This window comes from Hetaerina americana, unplaced genomic scaffold (assembly GCF_022747635.1).
Source record: "Hetaerina americana unplaced genomic scaffold, ioHetAmer1.1.p SCAF_8, whole genome shotgun sequence".
Lineage (NCBI taxonomy): Eukaryota > Metazoa > Arthropoda > Insecta > Odonata > Calopterygidae > Hetaerina > Hetaerina americana.
In genome coordinates, this window is record NW_027287427.1 from 5,422,919 (window position 1) to 5,443,206 (window position 20,288).

At 40.0% G+C, this 20,288-nt stretch overlaps 1 protein-coding gene across 1 annotated transcript in view; it reads left to right on the top strand.

The window, feature by feature from the left end:
* Positions 1 to 20,288, top strand: part of LOC139697732 (lysoplasmalogenase TMEM86A) — a 556,881-nt gene that overhangs the window by 188,094 nt on the left and 348,499 nt on the right. The gene's annotated exons all lie outside the window — the stretch shown is intronic.

The window sequence follows — 20,288 nt, forward strand, 5'->3', positions numbered from 1 at the left end:
CCGATCTATTCATGGCATTGTCACCACAAGCTGTCTAGAACATGTCATGAGTCACTTTCCCAGTTTAACGCATGGCTTGATGACATAGTGCTCTTCAAATAACCGGTTCATAGCGGAGCGTAACGAGGTCACGCAATAGAGGTTTCGCAGACGAGAAACTTACATTCCGTAAGGGCTGGGAGAAAACTGCCACCGGCCTCCAGCTTTTCCTTAGACTCCCGTCCCTCGAACCCAACCAGAGAAACCGCCGCCCGACAGTCTGTCCGTCCACCAGGGAAAACATAACCCATCCTACTTTTGGGTCAGACCGTTCATGCATTCAGTACTGTATGCATGAAATCATACACCATATTACTAACACATAACATAGCCGGAAAAGCCAAAGGTACGTACTCTGTGTTTGGACGCGAGCCGTAAAAAATAGTCTAAATTATAAATGAAACAGGTAAATACCACAAAAAATAATTACCAGCTGGGAGGTCGGTTGCAGTAGGTGTCGGTAGAGCTCACCCCATGCCCAAAGGCATTTGAAATTAACTCGTCAAGGTGTTAGGGCTAGATCCCTGTGCCGCCTATGGTTTCCCAAGAAGTTCTGGTACCCGAAAAATCACACAGTTTAGGTGAAACTGAGGGTGCCCAGAGATGTGCGCTGGAATCGAACCCGGGCACTCCGATCAATATTCCATCGCTCTACCCCTGGACCACTGCGCCTCTTACATGCTATAAATTTCTAGCGTTCATATACTGAGTCTATTTGTAGCTTTTTCTATGATATCTATGACTTTCTGCGGGTAACTCTTCCAAGGAATGCTCCAAATGGCGACGCGAACTTTGACATCGACTTTAATCCTTGAAATCTGTTCGGACGGAAGGAGAGAAACTATGAAAAGAAAATATTACCCGAGAAATGTTTAAATGCTTAAGGAAATGTTTACATACGGGAATTTCGTATCTAGTTGACTTATTTCTGACTTTATTCAAGGTAAAATTATTTTTCTGCAAAAACGCATTTAGATCGAACCATTTAATTGCTAAATGTTTTAAAATGTCCGATATCGACGCCTTTATTAAGTGACAAACCTCCTGCATTTAAATCCAAGTGGTGCCTTCACTCAACTGCCTTTTTCATTTGCTTCAGGTTTTTCCGCAAACGATGTTTGAAATCCTTTTTATCACGCGTTTTTTTTCTCTCTATGAAACAATAAAATACTTTTGCCTTGGCAATATGCTTTTTCATGGAGAAGCTTTTTTATTACTATACGGGTAATTTTAGTTGTTTCTCAAAATTATTCATTTTATTCTTTTCTGATAATTATAAACATTACATTTTACACCTGAAAATTAGATTTGCAGTTTTTTTGGCTATGTGAATTCATAACCGATGTTGTCATATTTATGTTATTTTCAAATAATACTGTCTCACTCCTAATTACTGATTGATATTTGTTTTGGGCGTAGATATGTTTAATGTATGCATGATACGTATTCATATAACCCGACTCGTGTTTCGGGGTAACGCGTTATTATCAGGTGATTTGCATATATTTTTGCTACTCTATGGTGTCGATATTTTACGACAGAGGTCTGATCGTGTAATAACAAAACCTGTGGGAAAGTCAAAGATATTTGCTGACATTAATAAATTATTACTCATCTAAAAAAGCATCAAATCCCAACCCAGATGAAACAAAGGACGTATTAATTTCCATTCGGATTGCCTCATAATCATAAATAAAGGGCAGCTTAAATTATTTGTTGGAAAAATGTTATCTCGGTCATTGAAGTGATCCGAGTGGAAACGGTGCAGTAGTTAGAATTTTGTTAAATGTATGGATGCATACAGTTGCATCACACCTTTGCTAAACTCGCTTTATTAAAAGTACAATACAGGTATTACATTTATTTATATTGTAAAACTACATACTTAAGATGAATTAGTTACAAGCGTACTTTTTTTAAAATACGTATACATATAGCTCAAGTATGCATTTTTCATTTGATTAATGTCGATGACAGATTTTCAACATGGAATAATTTTAGAGCCCTAAATAGTCTATGATGATCACTGCATAACATACAAGGTTTGTGTAAAAAGGTATTGGCAGCAATTTTTTCTTGATGTGTGCGTGAAGTGCTGAATTCAGACCGTGTCGGTATAAGTGTGCGTATGATCGCAAATCGAATTGGCATTGATAAGATGACATTGTACACACCATTATATCATTGAAAATACGGCGATGCGAAAGTTCTGCGCTAAACTCGTCCTCCCGAAGGTCTCTGGATGGACGACCAAGAGAGCAGAGTCGAGCGTCTCAGCTTGCGAAGACCTTCCGCAATGGCATCGCGACTATTGCCCAACCCCCTTACCGTCCCAAATTGGCACCAGCAGATTATTTTCTATTCCCAAAAGTGAATTCCTTCCTAAAAGGACACCACCATGGGACCAAAAATACCGTAAAAGAAACTTGCAGGCGCACGCTTAAGGACCATCCGCACAAGTACTCGGAAGAATTTTGAAACATTGTGGCAATATCATAAAATTAATCTTTTTTTTTTTTTTTTACGAAAAATTTCCCGAAACTTTTTATACAAACTATGTATTGAATGATTCTCATGGCGTAAAACCAGTTTTTCAACGTCGAACTAATCGAATGAAAATTGACATGATATGGAAGAGTGTGTCGCCTGTCGCGACGCGTATGTCGTCCCCATCCTAATCGTAAAATGATAATGAGACGCGACTCCCGTGTCCCGCATTCTACGTACCTTCGAGGACGTTCGGTCCCGTCTCGTTTACTTGCCACGTCGTCGTGTCCGAGAGCTTGTTTGCCGGCCCTGACGAGAGCGCTCGTCTTCATCATCCCTTACTTCCCGTCCTCGCGCGATTTGGTTCCCGCTTTTTTCAATCCATCTCGGGCAGAGAGTGTGTTAGTGTTCTCTCTCTCATTTTTTCGGTCCATCCTTTGAATCCCCCTCCCCTCCCCCCCCTCCCCCTCGTCCCCCCACCCCCCGCCCCAGAGGCCTCGATAGGGAACGAGCTACCGCACGGGATAACTGCAGTCCCCTCCCCACCCCCCTCGCCTCATTCCGGTTTTGCGAGCGGGAGTAAGCCTGAAACATTCCTTTTTCCTTGTTTGCGTCGAGACTCGAGAGCAGCTGTGCGATCGAATGCCGTACAATTTAAGGTCGGGAGAAGTCGTGACGTTCATCGAGTGCCGCCCTGTTGTCTTTGCGGATGTAGGCCGTAGGATTTTGCCATGCGGTATTGCGGAGAACGTGGCATATAGAATGTGTATGAAGAGGGAACTTAAACGTTAAAGTAGTAGGGAATGAACGATAACCGAGCAGCTTCGTGTATTCGGATGGTATTTCATGTAGACAATTTGGAGCAGTAGGAAAAGAGATGGGTTGGCGAAAGAACCATTCACAAGATTGAAATATGTGAAGAAAAGATTGGCAATTACTTTAAATATGGAGCATCGTATGAATCTATAAATGGTTCTTTGAGGCAAAAGGCTTGGCGTGAATCAGAGGCTTTTGAAGACGTAAGTTAATGTAGAAAAGAAGTTTGAAAGAAATGAAATGAAAGGCTTAAGATTTAAACAGGGTTTGCGAAGAGAGAAAGTTGTTGGGGGAAATGCGGAAAAGGCGTAAAGGGTGTGTGGGGGAAGTATTGAAAGCTACTCATGTTTACACCCTGTCAAACAGGCTGCCGCAATGACGTGTGGTATGGGATGTTAGAACACCAGCCGTGCATGAACAACCATTAGTTTATGCATGCATTTGAGTGAACATATATTAACTCATATACAAGAGCACTTTAACGATTACACGCATATGCACGTGTACATCTTGAAATAACCGCTAAATAACTAAATGTTTGCTTTAATTAAACATATTGGAGTCCTTTAGTTCGATTTTCTTATGATTGTGTATCGTATAAGGGAAGGAAGAGCACTTGAATCTGTCGGTGGCATACAGGATGCGTTGAAAAATTAATGTAATTGAATTTCCCGCGCCGCTCCTATTGGTCGGAGTGTGATCAAACCACTTGGAGCAGGTTGGGACAACGCTAAGCTTTGCCGCGAACCCGGTCTCAGTGCTCTTTAAGCTGTGGAAGCGGCAGGACGTCAGTTATTGTACACCTCTGCGTGCGATTAAGTTTTGCGCTAAAATGAAAAAAATCTCTTGAGGAGACTAAAAAAAAATGATTCGTGATGCTTACGGGGTCTCTGCTCTGTCCTGTAGAAATATATCATCGACCTGAACATTATTTCCTCCCGAGATCATATGATCATTAACGAAAAGTGCCAGTTGGGTCTCGCAAGCTCTACTCTTTCGGAAACGGTGTTGGTGTTTTGTAAGTAAACTCTAAGAATCGAGATATTTCCTGATTGAACTTACAGTTGTGTGCTCTTAAGATTCTGCATGAAATGGATTTGAGATAGATTGGTCGGTAATTACACGGATCTTCTCTGACGCCTTTATTTAAGTATGGGAGTTACATTGGCTACTTTCCAATCTTTGTATACTGCGCAATCATTTAAGGATTTAGCCAATATTTTATCCAAATAAGAAGATATTTCAGTGGTCGCCATTTTGTATACTCGAGCAGGGATTTGTTCAGAGCCTGACGAATTGTTTGGAATGACTTATTTTAGTTAGTGTTCGATTCCAAGGTAGGATATTAAAATTTCAGACATGGACTCATATGAGCGATCGAATGTCGACTCGAATTGTTCCTGTGGACGATTATCGAACATGCTATGTTTCCATTGATGATGAAAACTTCGTAAATTCACTGAAGAAGTATTAATAGAAGTTTTTATAGAAATTCTGCCTTTTATCTGAAATGGTTAATTAAGGGAACACTTGATGAATATAATGGTTTGTGGCGTCACTTTGTGGAAGCGATTCATATCGGAAAAGAAAATACTTTGTTCTCCCACGTATATTTTATTATACACGACCTAGGTTTCGACTTTCAAAGTCATCGTCAGGGAGTGTTTCTGGAGCGTGTCCTCCGGAGTGCCACATCATGAGTGTGTCCTTTGCACTTTACTAGATAATGACTTTGTCAGGCGAAACCTAGGTCGTGTATAGTAAAATATATTTGGAAGAACAAAGTATTTTCTTTTCCAAAGACAACAATTCATATTAATATTCCCTGTGAATGCATATTGAGCCAACAGATATTTCCTTATCAATTGTGGTTTTCCCTGCCGCCCACCCATGACTGTCGCGTTATCGCTAATTCCGCGTTCTCTGAGTTGGACGTTTCTGTGTCTAGAGATTAGAGTCGTTTATACGGAGGAAAGAATACTAAATTCAGGTCTCACATATGACTCTGCTCTTGAGGTATCTAGTGCCATGTTGGCTGCTGTGCGTGCCCTGAAAAATTTTATCCGCTTGAGGCCATTCTATTCCCTCTCCATTTCCTCCAAGTTTTCGTCTTGATAAATCTAGCTCGTCTTTTAATGTCAAAATTACGCCAAGCGCTCTAAACGAATGATGCCTGAACATTCACAAGATCCTTAACTGGAAGGATATCTAACCCTGGTTAAGATTCATCACCCAAGTTCTCTGATCGAAAATTCGTCCCTCAGATTTGCTGATACTTGTTTGTATAAGATCAGCATTCAATCTGAGTGGGGGGGGGGGCGTTCAAGAAGTCGTTAGAAAAATTGGAAAGCAAGTGCTCTCCCCAAAATATTTTTCGCACCCAATTGTTCGTGGAAAATTGAAAAAACTGTACTTTGTGGTGTGCCTGTGACCTCAACTATTTTGCGAGCTTTGATTGGTCGATCGCTTTAAACTATGTCGTAGATTTTGTCAATCATTTCGGAGGAAGTCACATCCACTGGACCTACCAAACGATGTTCATTATTTGTGGATGTACGGCTACGTTGGAACTCATTAACCCAATCGTTTATCAATCAATCGAAAACACAAGAGCAGACGTGCCATGACCTTCACCCAACTTTTCATCCATTTTGGTGATAAACCTTTTAAATAAAAGTGTTTGCCGCACCGCGCGTTACTATTTTTTGCAATCTTTCTAAATAAACAAAGTTGGTAGTATTAATTGGCCGTGAAAACGACACCACTTGATGGATATAGCTGAAACTTTAACAGTTCTCTAGTGAGAAATGAGGTTTAATAAAAGCAAAACATTGTCCTATACTACCAGCGTCATTTATTGGATTGTTTATGGGATTTTTGAACAACCTACGTGTAAACCATGATCGAGTTAACTGCAATAGACGAAGAATTAAATGCGTTCTTTCTTCAAATGAAATTGCACGGATGTTTTTGCTGAAAATCATTTAGTAGGAATAAAATTTATTGCAGGCGTGGTGGTTCTGTGCAGTCATGTGCCGTAATAAATGGAAAGCACTTTGTAATATTCCACTTTATTTGATTAAAGAGCTTGGCTGACGGACGAATTATCATCAAGAGGTTGTGACAAACCTCTTGTGGCCTCTTTGAGGCCATAGGAACGGAAATTAAATCAGATTCATTTATTAAACAGTGTGGAATATTGCAAAGTATTTTTTGTTGTAAATGCTAAGTGAGATTTAATGAAATGATAAATTTCTGTCCCAGGAAAATTAAACTGGCTGATATTTGACGCGCTTGCATGAAATTTCCGAATCCATGTCATCTCAGTGATAAGTCGTTTAAAAAGTTGTAAATTAAGCGTTACAAATTACATTTCGTTTGTGGAAACTGTAACTCACGGGGCGAGTTTAAAAAAATTGAAATGTTCTAGCTACGGCAGTTGACAGCAGTATGGCTTCATTAACAAACATAATTTCTTCGCCACATTAAAAATCATTTCTGAACTAGACAGGAAAATTTCGGATTCTCGGATGTTATAAGTAATCTCTCATTTATGATAAATACCCTTCCGCAAGAATTGCGTCGCAAAAGCCTAAACATAACAGTCTCAGGCTTAACTTTGTGGAATTCCTTCATGATGAGGGTAGAAAGAGAAATTTTGCACTTCCACTTTATGTGGAAGTGCAAAGTTTCTTTTTCTGCCCTCATGGCAAGAGCCTGTTTTTGGCAATATTATTTTCAATATTCTGCAAAGTGGCCGTGAAGAAATCTCCATGTGACTGTGACCTATGTGACCATGTGATATATATATGGTTTTACTTGATAATAGTATCAATGAATGAAATGCTATTATATGCTCTGCACCAAGGTCAAGCTTCCATTCGGCGTATTTACGTAAGATTAGATAACGCATGGCCCTTCATATTTCCTATCCAGAAGCATATTTTATTGGCGTTATCTAATTAGTTTGTCTTTATGAAAATTAGTAAAGCTAAAGTTTCTCTCAGGAAAGTACCACAAAGCCATTGACGACAAATAAGATAGTAATTATTTGAAATGAAAAGAGACATTAATACCTTTTGATTCAATTAATGCTTCAATAAATTTGGAAATATGGACGAAATGAAGAAGTCGGCATTTAACCCTAAAAATTTCGGATATCGTATTCGATTTACTATTCGTGCCATTGTAAGACCACGTTTGAAAGGAGAACATCGTGGGTGTCTGGGGACATACTGAAGTAAACGGGTGGTTATGAGAAACTAAGCAGCTTAATATGTTAGTGTTTGAGGAGTAACTCATGTACGCATAGTGCTGGCCGAAATTAACGCAACATCTCGGGGCGTTCCGAGGAAGTTTCTTCCTACGACGGACTGGTTAGCAGCGCTGAACATTCGGCCGAGTGAAGAGGGAGCCCAGCCGAGGGTGGAGGAGGAGGCTTGCGGAGTTCCGTCGGCGTGTGTGATTCATGCTGGACTTCATTTCCAAGTTCTTGGTTGAGAAGTTTTCTCATTTTATCCGTACTTCCTACTGCCGGGACTCGTAGAGCGACCTCAAACCTAGAATACGTATACTTAAAGAAGGATAGGATTGCTTAAGGTCATGGGTGACAAAACCCAAAATATTTTATAATTCGCGCATTGGAACATATCAAACAATCCCACGTAAATAGGGTTGCAGGACTTTAGGAAGCGGAACTCAGTAAGTGAGGCCATAAAAACTTTATTTTGCAAAATTTAGTCTACATCGATTTCGTCCTCTTAAAATTACTCTCCATTCGTTGTTGCTATGCACTTATTCCATCCTCTTCATTTCCACTGTTCAAAGCACCCTTTAAGGAAGTCCTCGGCAGTTGGACTTTTTAGTTTTCTCGTCGTGTCTTGTCTTTTCTGTATCCACATCTTCCCAGTGATTTCCCCCTCATCACATTTTTTGCATTTTGGGAATAGTAAAAAGTCGCGGGGGACGAGATCTGGCGAATAAGGAAGATGATCAACGATGGTGATTGAATTTTTTGCCAGAAACTGACGAACAATCAATGCTGAATGTGTACGATTTTTGCATATATTTTTTACGCACGTACGTATATCCCGTGACATGTATCATTTTTTGAGACTCAGAATTGAGAATTGACAGGACTGTCGAGCATCACTCGGTGAAGGGAATTAAAAATTTTAAACCGAAAGATTTATATAAAAGGATTCAATTCAATTTCAAAGCTTCATTTCGACATAACTTCCGATAAACCAGTGGTCGTTAGTTGCGCAATTCACGGGCATTCACACGGTTTTAAGAATACGCCAAGTACTTCTGGTTTAAGGGGTTATTTATAAAATTAGGTCAATAAATTATGTAGGCCATGATACGCCTGATAGTTTCGAAATTTCCATGGATGGGATTCAATATGATCGATCTCATATTCCAGCTCAATACTTCCACTTTCTTCTCGGGTGGAAATAATATCGGAACAATGATGTTAAAAAAATGAATACGCTCCGAGATAATTGTGGTTGACATAAGAGATACAAGTCACGAATATCGATTGGCCTTTTATTGCCGTATCCGATGATTTTCTTGATCGAAAATAATAGGGTCAAAATCATCAAAAATCCAAAACGGTGTTTCTTATTTTTTATCCCTCAAAATATTGTCTTCCATGTATATTAGGAAGTGAATCCCTTTCAATTGCGCTTCTGCCGCTCGGGTTTGAGGAGCCTGGTGGTCCAGTGGCGGCGTGAATGGGTTGCTTGGTTACCTTTTTTTCCTCATCTACGTCTACATCAATACCCTGCGAGCGGCAGGGGGTGCAGCACCAGGAGGAAAGGGTGAGGGGGTTAGGGTTTTTCAAATGGGTGGAGGAAGGTGGGAGGAACATAAATATGTGTACATGTATAACCACGCGCAGTCCCTACCTTGTAGGTTAATACCTATTGTGTCGAACTGAATCCTGGGGGATTGCGACTACAAACATTCTGATCTGTTATCGTTCTAGGAAAAAATGACATTTTATAGCTGTCAGTCTTGCCGTCTATCTCTCTAATCTTATATTTGTGATCCCTCCGACCGTAATATGTTGGGTGTCGAATTATGTTCTTAATGTCATCGGAAAAGAACCCATCTTTAAATGTTTTTAGTAAGTTAAATCTATATTTTAAACGCCACTGTGTAAGGGAATTCCAGCCAAAATTTTCTAGCTAAGCAGTTACGCTACTGCGTTGGTCATAACAATGCTTGACAAATCTAGCCCCCCTCCGCTGAACTCGATCTAATTCCGAGATCAAATTTATCTCTTGAGGATCCCATATACTGGCAGCATACTCTAGGTGGGGCCTGACTAGGGCAAGAAAACATCGTTCCTTCACTTTTTCGTCGCACTTACCCAGCACTCTTTTTACAAATCAAAATATTTCCTTGACCGGGACTTGAACACTGGATCTTTCCACTTGCCGGATGGATGCTCCTATCACTTGAGCTATCGAGGAAACGTCGAAGATGCCTACGTATATAATCCCGTGGCCGCGAGAAAACTCTCCGCGGATTTAAAGAGGAGACGGAGGATTCGGGGTTGTCATAAACCTCGAGCGTACGAGTCCAATTTCCGATGGGATGATTAGGAGCGGCGGCACCATTTTGTTTTTCTTTTCTACGCGCACGCACACACACGCTCACAGATATTAAAAGAAATTCCCATTTCGTATCCCATTCATCTCGATGTTTTCGCACGCCATTCCGGCGAGGGCGGTCGTTGGCGGAAGCACGCGTGCATTAATACCCGCCGCGTTTCCTAGGAAACGGGAAGATGGATTGCCAACGGTGAGGCGATAAATCATACACGCCCCCCTCGGATTGTTCCGCGAAATGGCGCCAGAGGGCTTCTCCAGGGAGCGGGGTAAAAGAGAAGGAATATGCTAATTTGGCGCCGTGAATATAAAAACAACTGCCCTCGCCCCAAGGCCGTTCTTTGCCCTTGGAGTCCATCAATTGGCAGCAATTGTCTCCGACGGAGTTGGACGATAGCAATGATGGCGAACTTGATGGCTCTTTCACTGAGGTTCTTTGTTTTTGTAAAATATCTCAAATCTAAACCTTTGTCATAATGGGACGTCATTTTTCCGTTTCAATGTTTCAGAAAGGTGAGAACGGAAGGCTAGGCACGAAATGGCGAGCGAAGGCTTGTCTGATGGAAACATTAACTCCGTAATGCGCATTCTATTTGTGATTAAATTTAGTGCGCTAATCCAGCGGGAGACGCAGCGTTGGGAAAAGAGTTAATTGGAAAGGGAGGGGGGAGGGTGTAGATTCCGTTCGGGGCTATCCAGCAACCGGAGCCGGTTTATTCCTTCGGGTGTTTCAATTAGAGGAGAGAGGGGGCATATAAGTGACTTAAATTTCAAAATTATTTGCAAATTAAAAGACATCATTGGCAACGAAGTTTTTCGTGGTGAAGTATAAAAATTTATATTATATATCACGCTATGAATGCTGATGCTTATATAATAAATAATACATCCGTTTGACAATTTGGAAGATGAATTAATCTTTGACAAGTACGTATTATTATTATAGTTAATCTACGTAAAAGTACAGGTTGCATTCCAAACGTAATACAATTTTTTTAGAAATGAATTAATTGAACAGATTTCCACAAACACTTAAAATTCTTCAAAGTACTGTCCTTGGGCTTCTATACATTTTTCCAGCGACTATGGCCGGTACGGCTGGTCTGAAAAGTTTCCGACCTAACAAAGATACAAGACATTTTTTCTGAAATTTTCTGAGTCGGAAACTTTTCAGACAACGTATGTATATACGTACATACATTCAAACACTATGTATACATATATATAATAGATATAATATATATATATATATATATATATATATATATATATATATATATTTATATACTTATTCATCTTAGGACGCTCTTCGGTGACGCACATATAAATAAAAACACAAAAAGGACACTCACATATGTAGTTTTGGCGTTCAATGGCACGGGGGTCATCATTAGATGGCTCTGATGATGACGGCCCTGCCTCTCTGGGCACCTGCAGCTCCACCCAAGCTTTGTGATTTATCGGGTACCAGATCTTCCTGGGAAACCATCAGCGGCATAAGATAAGGAACTGGCCCCCTACCCTCCTACTGTGGGAATTTCACGTGCCGTATAGGGTTTAGTACTGGGTGAACTCTATTATAACCTACCAAACCGACCTTCGGGCTGATTACTGTGTTTATAACAAAAGAAATGATGGAAAGAGAGAGGTCGTGCTAACAGCCTCAGGTATCAACTCAAAGTGTACTCCTCCCCAATATATGTTATGGGATCGAAGTCGACTTATCGTATGGCAGGGTGAGTATATGGGAGAAATGTCGTATAGATGCAACTAGAATAGGGTACTTGGGGGGTGCTTTTAGAGAATGAGGAGATACTGTGAAGAACGAGTTGGTAATGAAAGAATGTGGATTGGATCCCATTCATTGAAAACCATGGAAGTCAGGCATATGGAAGGAGATAAGTGAACGGTTTGAAACGAAACGTCGCGATCAAGTAAGTAATGGGTGAATGTTGTTGAGGGCACTCCCTGGACAAGAAATGAATAGACTCTCAGGAGCAGGAGAGCATATTTTAAACAAGTTTATATTTTAATTGAAGCGAAACGTAAGCACAAAAATGACGTATTATGGAAGAATTTTTTAATGGTGTATGTTTCGTTTTATAACGTAAAACAAGTCATTTAATCGACAGCGTCTACTAAATAAATTGCTCGTTTGCAAGCAGGCATGTGTAGTGATATACAAGTATTGTATACCAATAGTAATGACTGCGGCCCTATATAAAACATGGCCCTTTTAAAATATATAATAAGTCTGCTTGGAGTATTATAGAACATGCCGTGACTTATGTCCGTCCTATTCTGGGCACCGGCCGTAGATTTCGATTCCCTTGTGAGGAGAAAGATGAAATGTGCTGCAGGGAAATGTGAAACAAAACCTAGTGGAGGAAGAAAGAAAGAAGAAAGCTTCGCCTCTTTACTATGGAGTTCGACCTCACTATTCTGGATTATATATATGCATCTTATAAATACGCAGGCTTGTCTCGTTTCCAACTTGAGTGTATTGTCTTAGTTTGGGACGCACACGTGTTTATTTTTTCCAATCCCGTGGCGCGGAGACATACTATGTAATTCATAATAACGTAAATCGATTGTACTTTAAATTTCACTTTATCTTCGAGGTCCATAAATGTGTGAACTCAATATTGCCAAGGTATCTGCACGTTATTCGCGTTACGCTACTAATAAACATATTCTGTTTTATGTATTTTGTGGGCAGAGTATTTTTCTCACTGCGTTTAAGTCAGTGATAAACGCAGTTACTGAATGTGTGTAAAGAAACGCTATTGAATTCAATATCCGATGTACCTGCGTGGTCTGTGCAATAAATACGTGAACTGGTGCAATCTGGCGGCCATGACGCGGACTATAGCCCCGTTCACTGGCGGCGCTAGTTGCCTGAGACCCAATGAGCCGTCTGTGATTGGCGGATCGTCGAGCTGTGCGTATGGTGCCAGTTATGGTAGTGTCTGTTGTCCTTGTTTTTACTGTTTGTCGAAAATGGAAATTGACGAAATCACGGAGCAACGAATCACCTTAATGCTCAGAATGAAACATCCGTTTTCAAGTGGATTGAGCGTTTTAAAGATGGCCGACAATACCCCAAGGATGATGCAAGGCCGGGACGACCTTCAACCACCTGTGTTGACGACAACATTGATCGTGTGCGGTCCTTTATCCTTACCGTAAATGCTTAGTGCTACCTAAGAGTTCTCAAGTGTTTGAGAGATCGCGTGCGTCGTGTGCGACCAAATTTGACTCGAGAAGATGGATGGATCCTTCACCATGGCAATGCACCTGCACATTCAGCATTGATAGTTCCCCAGTTTCTGGCAAAAAATTCAATCACCATCCTTGATCATCCTCCTTATTCTTATAGATCTCGCCCTTCGACTTTCCTATACCTAGAAGGCAAAAAGGTAATGAGGGGTCATCACTGGGAAGATGTGGACACAATAAAGTAAGAAACGACAAAAATATTAAATGGCATAACTGCCGAGGACTTGCAAGGGTGCTTTAAAGAGTTCTAAAGAAATAGGAATAAGTGCATTTAAAGGAATGGAGAGTACTTTGAAAGGGACAAAATCGATGGAGACTAAATTTTGCAGAATGTAGTTTTTATGGCCTCAGTTCGAGTTTTTATTGGAAAGTTATCGTCGACCATCAGTACACATCATACGATATATTTTTATTATTTGGTGCGTCTGCTCAGACAACTTAAGGAAAATAGACGGAAATATATTTTCTCACTGCATCGATCATTTTTTGCATTGGGTTCGCGTCCAAGCTTATGTCCTGAGATCCCGAATGGAGGCGCATACGCGAGCGGCTGATTGCAACCCTCCGTCTTCTTCATTAATGGCGGCGTGCTAATAATAGACGGCGTGTGGCAACGCCGTACGAATCCCCCCCCATTCCCCCACCTACAAACCCGTCGGATTGCAAATGCCTGCGCTTATTGGCAAATAACGCACGAGGGGGGGGGTGGTCTTCAATGGTTGCGTATCGATCTTTTTTACGCTCTCCGCGCTGCTTTTCATCATGTCGTGATGCGCTCGCACCGCGTCTTCGTTTTGGCCGTGACCGAGGAGTGAGTGGAGTGTGGCCGGAGATAGGTGGAAATGTCACAATCGAGAGCTGGTCGCGAGCCAGCCTCGGGGCGTGAGTAATGGTCAGTCTCGGACTAAAATACGTATTCCCACCGTACGTATTCAGTCAGACGCTTTTAATGTGGAGACCGGGTGGTTGGTTTATCCTTGCCCTTCGTGTTTCCTCAGTATACGACGCGTTTATCGGTGGCCCTCATTATTATTTTAATAAATGTTTATTTTTTATTTACGATACCTGAGGCACAATGAAGATCTCCGTACACTTCTTAAAAAATATGGAATAATAGGCCAGGGAATCCCTGTGCGGAATGGTCCAAAAAAATGGTTGAATTTTCAGATCGAATGCACAGAATGCGTTCCGAAAGTAATGCAATTTAATTTCCCGCGTCGCTCCTATTGGTCGAGTGGAATCGAACCACTTGGTGCCGGGGGAACTACGAGCTTTGCCGCGAAACCAGTCTCAGTGCTCTCCAAGCTGTGGAAGAGGCAGTACGTCAGTTATTGTAAGCATCTACACGCCGACCGTGTCACGAAAAAAATGGAATCGACGATCGAGCAACGTCATACGATTACTGCGTTTTTTCCTAGACTGAAAAAATCTCCGGGGGAGACTAACAAAATGATTCGTGAGGCTTACAGGGACCCTGCTCTGCCCTACTCACAAGTGTCGAGGTGGATAAAGGGCTTTACGGGAGAGTTTCACGACGAACAACGCTCTGGGTGGCCTTCAACCTGCAAAACCGACAACAATGTGGCTCGTTTTCGACAATTGTTGCACTCTTACCGTCGATTGAGTATCAAGAAGGGTGCCAAGGAACTGCACTTGTAGTATGCAGTTGTGTGTCGCTTTACGTTGCACAGCTTGGCGCACACCACAGATCTCTTCCGAGAGCACCGACGCGCTCTCTGTGTACTCGTAAAAGGATTACCTATTATTATGAGGTGAACTCGTTGCGCTAGCGCTGACATATGGTGCTGATTCCGAGAGCCTTTCAAACTACCCTCACGAAAAATCCTAATTTCGGGTTGCTTGTCCACATATTCTTTATATACGAGGGTAACGTCGAATTTCACGTTTAATCGGGCCTACACTTTCCATTTTGGTGTTGCTGATGCAGTAGGCGTTCGGGAGGGATTTGTTTTCTTTCCAAAAATTCATCACTAAGCAGTTTTTAAGTTTAATTTTAATATGCCAGGCCATATTTTAGCATGCCGACGCCGGGTGTCCCTCCACCCTTGATCCTTTCTTGTCCATCCCTAATGGCGCAAATGACCTCTGTCGGTCGCCTCCCCTAAATACTACTATTACTACTAGCATTTAGGTCATCTGCTAAAGCTGTTTTATCCTCAGTATCACGGTTATCTTACTATTAGCAACGTAGTTATTACCGTTAACCTTAATAAGGGATAAAACAAGTCCAATAACACTTCCCTGGGGAACGTCTGACGTGAATGCATTAGAGCTAACACCATCTATGACTACTCTTTGCTCCCGACCATTAAAAAATTCTGTACTATTCCATATGCTCCTAGCTTTGTGAGTAGTTTACTATGAGGTACTTTCCCAAAGCCTTTTAAAAATACAGAGAAAACGCATCCCCTGGAACATTGCTATCTCCCGAACTTGGAATATCATGAACAAAAAGTGCAATTTGTGTTTCGGAGGAGTTGCTCTTGCGGAAACCGTGCTGATTTTTCGTCAGTAACTTATGACTATTGAAGTGTATCACTACTATGTATGTTGTTATCACCATTAGACATTATGTGCATGTATTTTTAAAAGCAAATATAATTCAAGTAGTTCTCAGGGAAAAGATGAATCTTCGCTTTCGGACAATTAAGGCTCCGACTATTAGTTAATATCTCTAGTTTTCGAAACCTATGCGGCCGTACTTTAAAATTAAAAACTTCAATAGTAGATGTACGGACAATCACGAGTTTTAGATATCGGAATGTTCATATAATGTATGCACTGTTCAAAAAGAAGACTGGCAGGGGTTGGTTTGGTGGCAACTCAGTTGCTTTGTTCTCTAGAGGAATTTTCAAACGTCAAACGCCCTTAATTAAAATCCATCGAATCTCAGAAAACAATTCGAGTAATTCCGGGAAGTCATAATTTCTGAAATGCCTCGATATCCGAAAAATCTCAAAGGTTATCTTTGAATGGGGTTTTTTAATATTGCATTCATTTTCTCTAAATTATCCAATGACTTTCAATTTTATCATTCTGAATTCGGTGGCATGAAATGTATGTGGGATGATGAATGACTATTGAAATTCTTTTTGGCAGTCCGAGCACCCGTCGTTTATTGAACGCGAATGCTTAGCTGACACGCTCGAGTGTCCTTACTCAAGTAATCATTGCCATTTCGGGTACTGCCAACTATTTTGCTATTTTATGTGCCATCGACCCAACATTTTGTATTGACGCCAACTGAACTCAATTTTTTTTCAATACTAATTTATAAATACACACTCATAGTAAGCGTTGCACCTGACCTGGCCAGTATGCCTTAAATGTTTTTCTCCGTGTATCTCTTTGGAGCGATTTAGATTTCGTCGCTGAGATAGTGAGGAGTGACCAAGGGGTTATCAAGGCGCCCCTCTGAAAAGGCGTTAGAAATTCAATAGCTTAATCAGCGTCAACACTTCCTGCTTAACTTAATAATAAGAAGCAACGAATAAAATAGTTCGATAAAAAAACTTAAGAACAGTAGATCACTGTGCCATTGCCAATGATTTAACAAAGTGAAATACATTCTATATACAGGTATATACCTGTATATATATATATATATATATATATATATATATATATATATATATATACATACATATATATATATATATATAATACATATATATATATGTATACATATATATATAATACATATATATATATATAATACATATATATATATATATGTACACATATATATATAATACATATACATATATATATGTATATGTATATATATATATATATATATATATATATATATATATAAATATGGGTCGTGGTAGTCCAGGGGCGTTGGACTGCCGACCGGAGGGTCCCGGGTTCGATTCCCGGGCAAGGCACTCTGGGCACCTGCAGCTCCACCCAAGCTATGTGATTTTTTGGGTACCAGATATTCCTGGGAAACCATAACCGACACAGGGAATGGAACTGGCCCCCCTACCCTGATGTTTGAATTTCACATGCCGTTGGGATTAGTACTTGGTGAACTCTACCATCACCTACTAAACCGACCTTCGGTTATATATATATATATATATATATATATATATATATATATATATATATATATATATATATGTTTGTGTGTGTGTGTATGTGTGTATGTATGTATTAACCCAGAAAGAACTATACTTTAATACTCTAGTTCCCTTGGTTTGATCTCTTTTTACTGTTGATGGCTTAGTTGGACAAATTGCTTCCTATTAAAGGTACTAATTTGGCGAGAAAGTGTGCTAGTTATTGAAATCTTAAAATTGAATTCTTTCATCACGCCAATCTCGGAATTGTGAACTTTGATGATATAATTTTTTATCATCTTCATGCTCACATTGACCATCATTCCTCCACTCATGACTTTAAAGTGTGCGTGCAATTTATTTTTGTTACCTCGGATTATTCATAGAACTATGTGTTAATGTATGTCCTTACATTATTGTGGAAATGGTCGGTTCTTCGGTAATCTATCTAAGCCTCTCTATCTTCAGCCAATAGTCTTATACAATTTATTGAAAACTAACTTTAATTAGTCATAGATGACTGTTGTGATAGGTAAATATACTTATTAAACATTTGGTATTATTGATTTTTATGAAAGTTAATTTAGTTTTTATGCATTGCTTCTCGATTGTAATAATTTCAACGATTTAATTTATTTCAGGTAAGTGCCATTCAGTACTTGAACCCTTGCTGCTGTGAAAAGACCAATTATGTGTGAGTATAATGCAATAATTTGGGATAAATTGTTGGCCCGGCGTTTAGTGATTAGATTGTGACTCCATCGGGTAGACGCAGGGCCATTTATAAGTGATTTATAGTCGCTAGAGTTTCGAGAGAAGTCAATTGGATTTCTGGGAATGGAACTAATACCATCCTCACATGAATATGTGATTTTTTCACGCTTAATTAATCATTAGCAGGTAATTCCTGCCTCCATCTGTGAAAGTATTCCTTCAGGTTGAATACTCCGATAAAAAATAGGATAATTTCTTTTAAAAATACTGTTTGTATGATCCGGTTGAAAACCGTCCTCGTCAATGATGATATGGAGGCACTTAATAGTGTTTAGGCTTGCATCTTCATGTATGTAAAAGCGAGGTAAGACTTCTACCTTTAAGAAAAAACATAAAAAAATTGTTTCCTTTATGTATTCCATACAAGTTTGGTAATTGAAGTTATTGCTAAACTATCAAGTGTTGAAATAAGATATTAATAGCAATAGACATTTATTGGATATAGATATGATAGTTCACCAAATTCCGCTGAAGTCCATTCATACGTCATGAAAACGAAAAAAATTAAAAGCCTCGGGAACTTTTTATAGTCGTCGTCACGGGCACGGGTATTGGATATTCATCATTTAAAAAAAATCTGGAAATTTATCACTTTCATTTTGTCATTTCAAGGGGTGTTTTTTTCTAAGCTTTTATGTATCATCGCAAAGGGACATTACTCCTCCCCGTGAATGTAATTCTTCTAGTCGGCTTTGGCCAGTGAGTGGCCTAGTTCCGGCGATTTGTTTATGCTCTGAGCGCCGGTATCATCCGGCGTAGTAGCTCGCGGGAATGCCAACTCCGTGGACGGGACAAGGACATAGAGATTAAGATTGATTGCTTCGGTTGCACCCGAACGCGTGCACTTGCCCGTGTGCACCATGGTGCGCTCATATCAGAGCGGCGGAGACACTCGGGTGCAACCGTCCTTTCGCACTACACTCCCTCGGTCTTTTTTATGCCAAACCATCCGTCATTCATATCGACGTATCGTATGTGAGGTGGCAAATATTAAAATTAGATTTCCTTGTCGTGCTATCGCGAGTTTTAGTCGGTTTGAGCAGTTATACACAAACTAGTTATGTTTTTGCGAGTCACATAAACCCTTTTATGGCAATCCCGGCCCTTACGACGTGAATTTTCCAATTATTTTTTGTTCACGGTCTAAATATTACGAATAATTAACATTTTTACAAAACGAAAGTGTGTTCCGAAAATAACGGGAATATTTAAATTTCGTCAGTTTGGAGAGTACGATTGCCAATTTTTTTTATTATGTTGATATGCATACCCTTAAAGTATAATAACAGTTGCCGCTGTATTTATTGTTTACTTTTTTGTGTGGCAATCGCCGCTGAGGTTAGACGTATTTTATGAGTTCGGTGATTTTCGTTTGTTTAATAAAATGGATCGAAGAATTTGTAATTTTTCGTAAACATTGAAAAAAGTGTAACAAAGTGTGTGAAATGTTAAAAAAAGACCCATGGTAAGTCTGCTATGAGTAAAACAAGAGTAGTATTATAAGCGTTTTCCCAAGATGGCGGTGAAGACGTTGAAGATGACGAACGCGCCAGCACATCAACAATCGATGAAAACGTGGAGAAAGTGAAAGAAAAGGTAATGAATGATCGCCGAATCACAATAATCAGAGAAGTCGCTGATGACGTTGGCATGTCGATTGTCTCATTCCACGAAATATTTTCGAATGTTTTGGGTATGAAACGCGTGAAACAGCAAAATTCGTTTCCAAATTATTGAATTTTGAAGGAAAACAGCGGAAGCGAATGGTAGTAGCTCAATGTAGTCAATAAAAATGAAGTCAACGACGATTCAGAATTACTGAAACGTGTCATAACAACAGGTGACGAAACATGAGTTTACGGATATGACGTCGAAACTAAGGCTTGATACAGATTCTTCGATCCATTTTTTTTAGCAAACAGAAAATCGCCGAGCTCATGAAAACACGTCTAACCATAGAGGCTGCTACCACAGACAAAGTATAAACAATGAAAACAGTTGAAAATTTTATCATACTTTAGGAGCATGCATGCCAACATAATAAAAAACCATTTTTGGCTCTCCAAACTCGCGAAATTAAAAAATTCCGTCATTTTCTGAACACACCTCGGATATTACATTCTATCATGTGGAAATTGCATTAAACTAATTACATGGCACGTCAAGATTATATAGTCAGACTTTA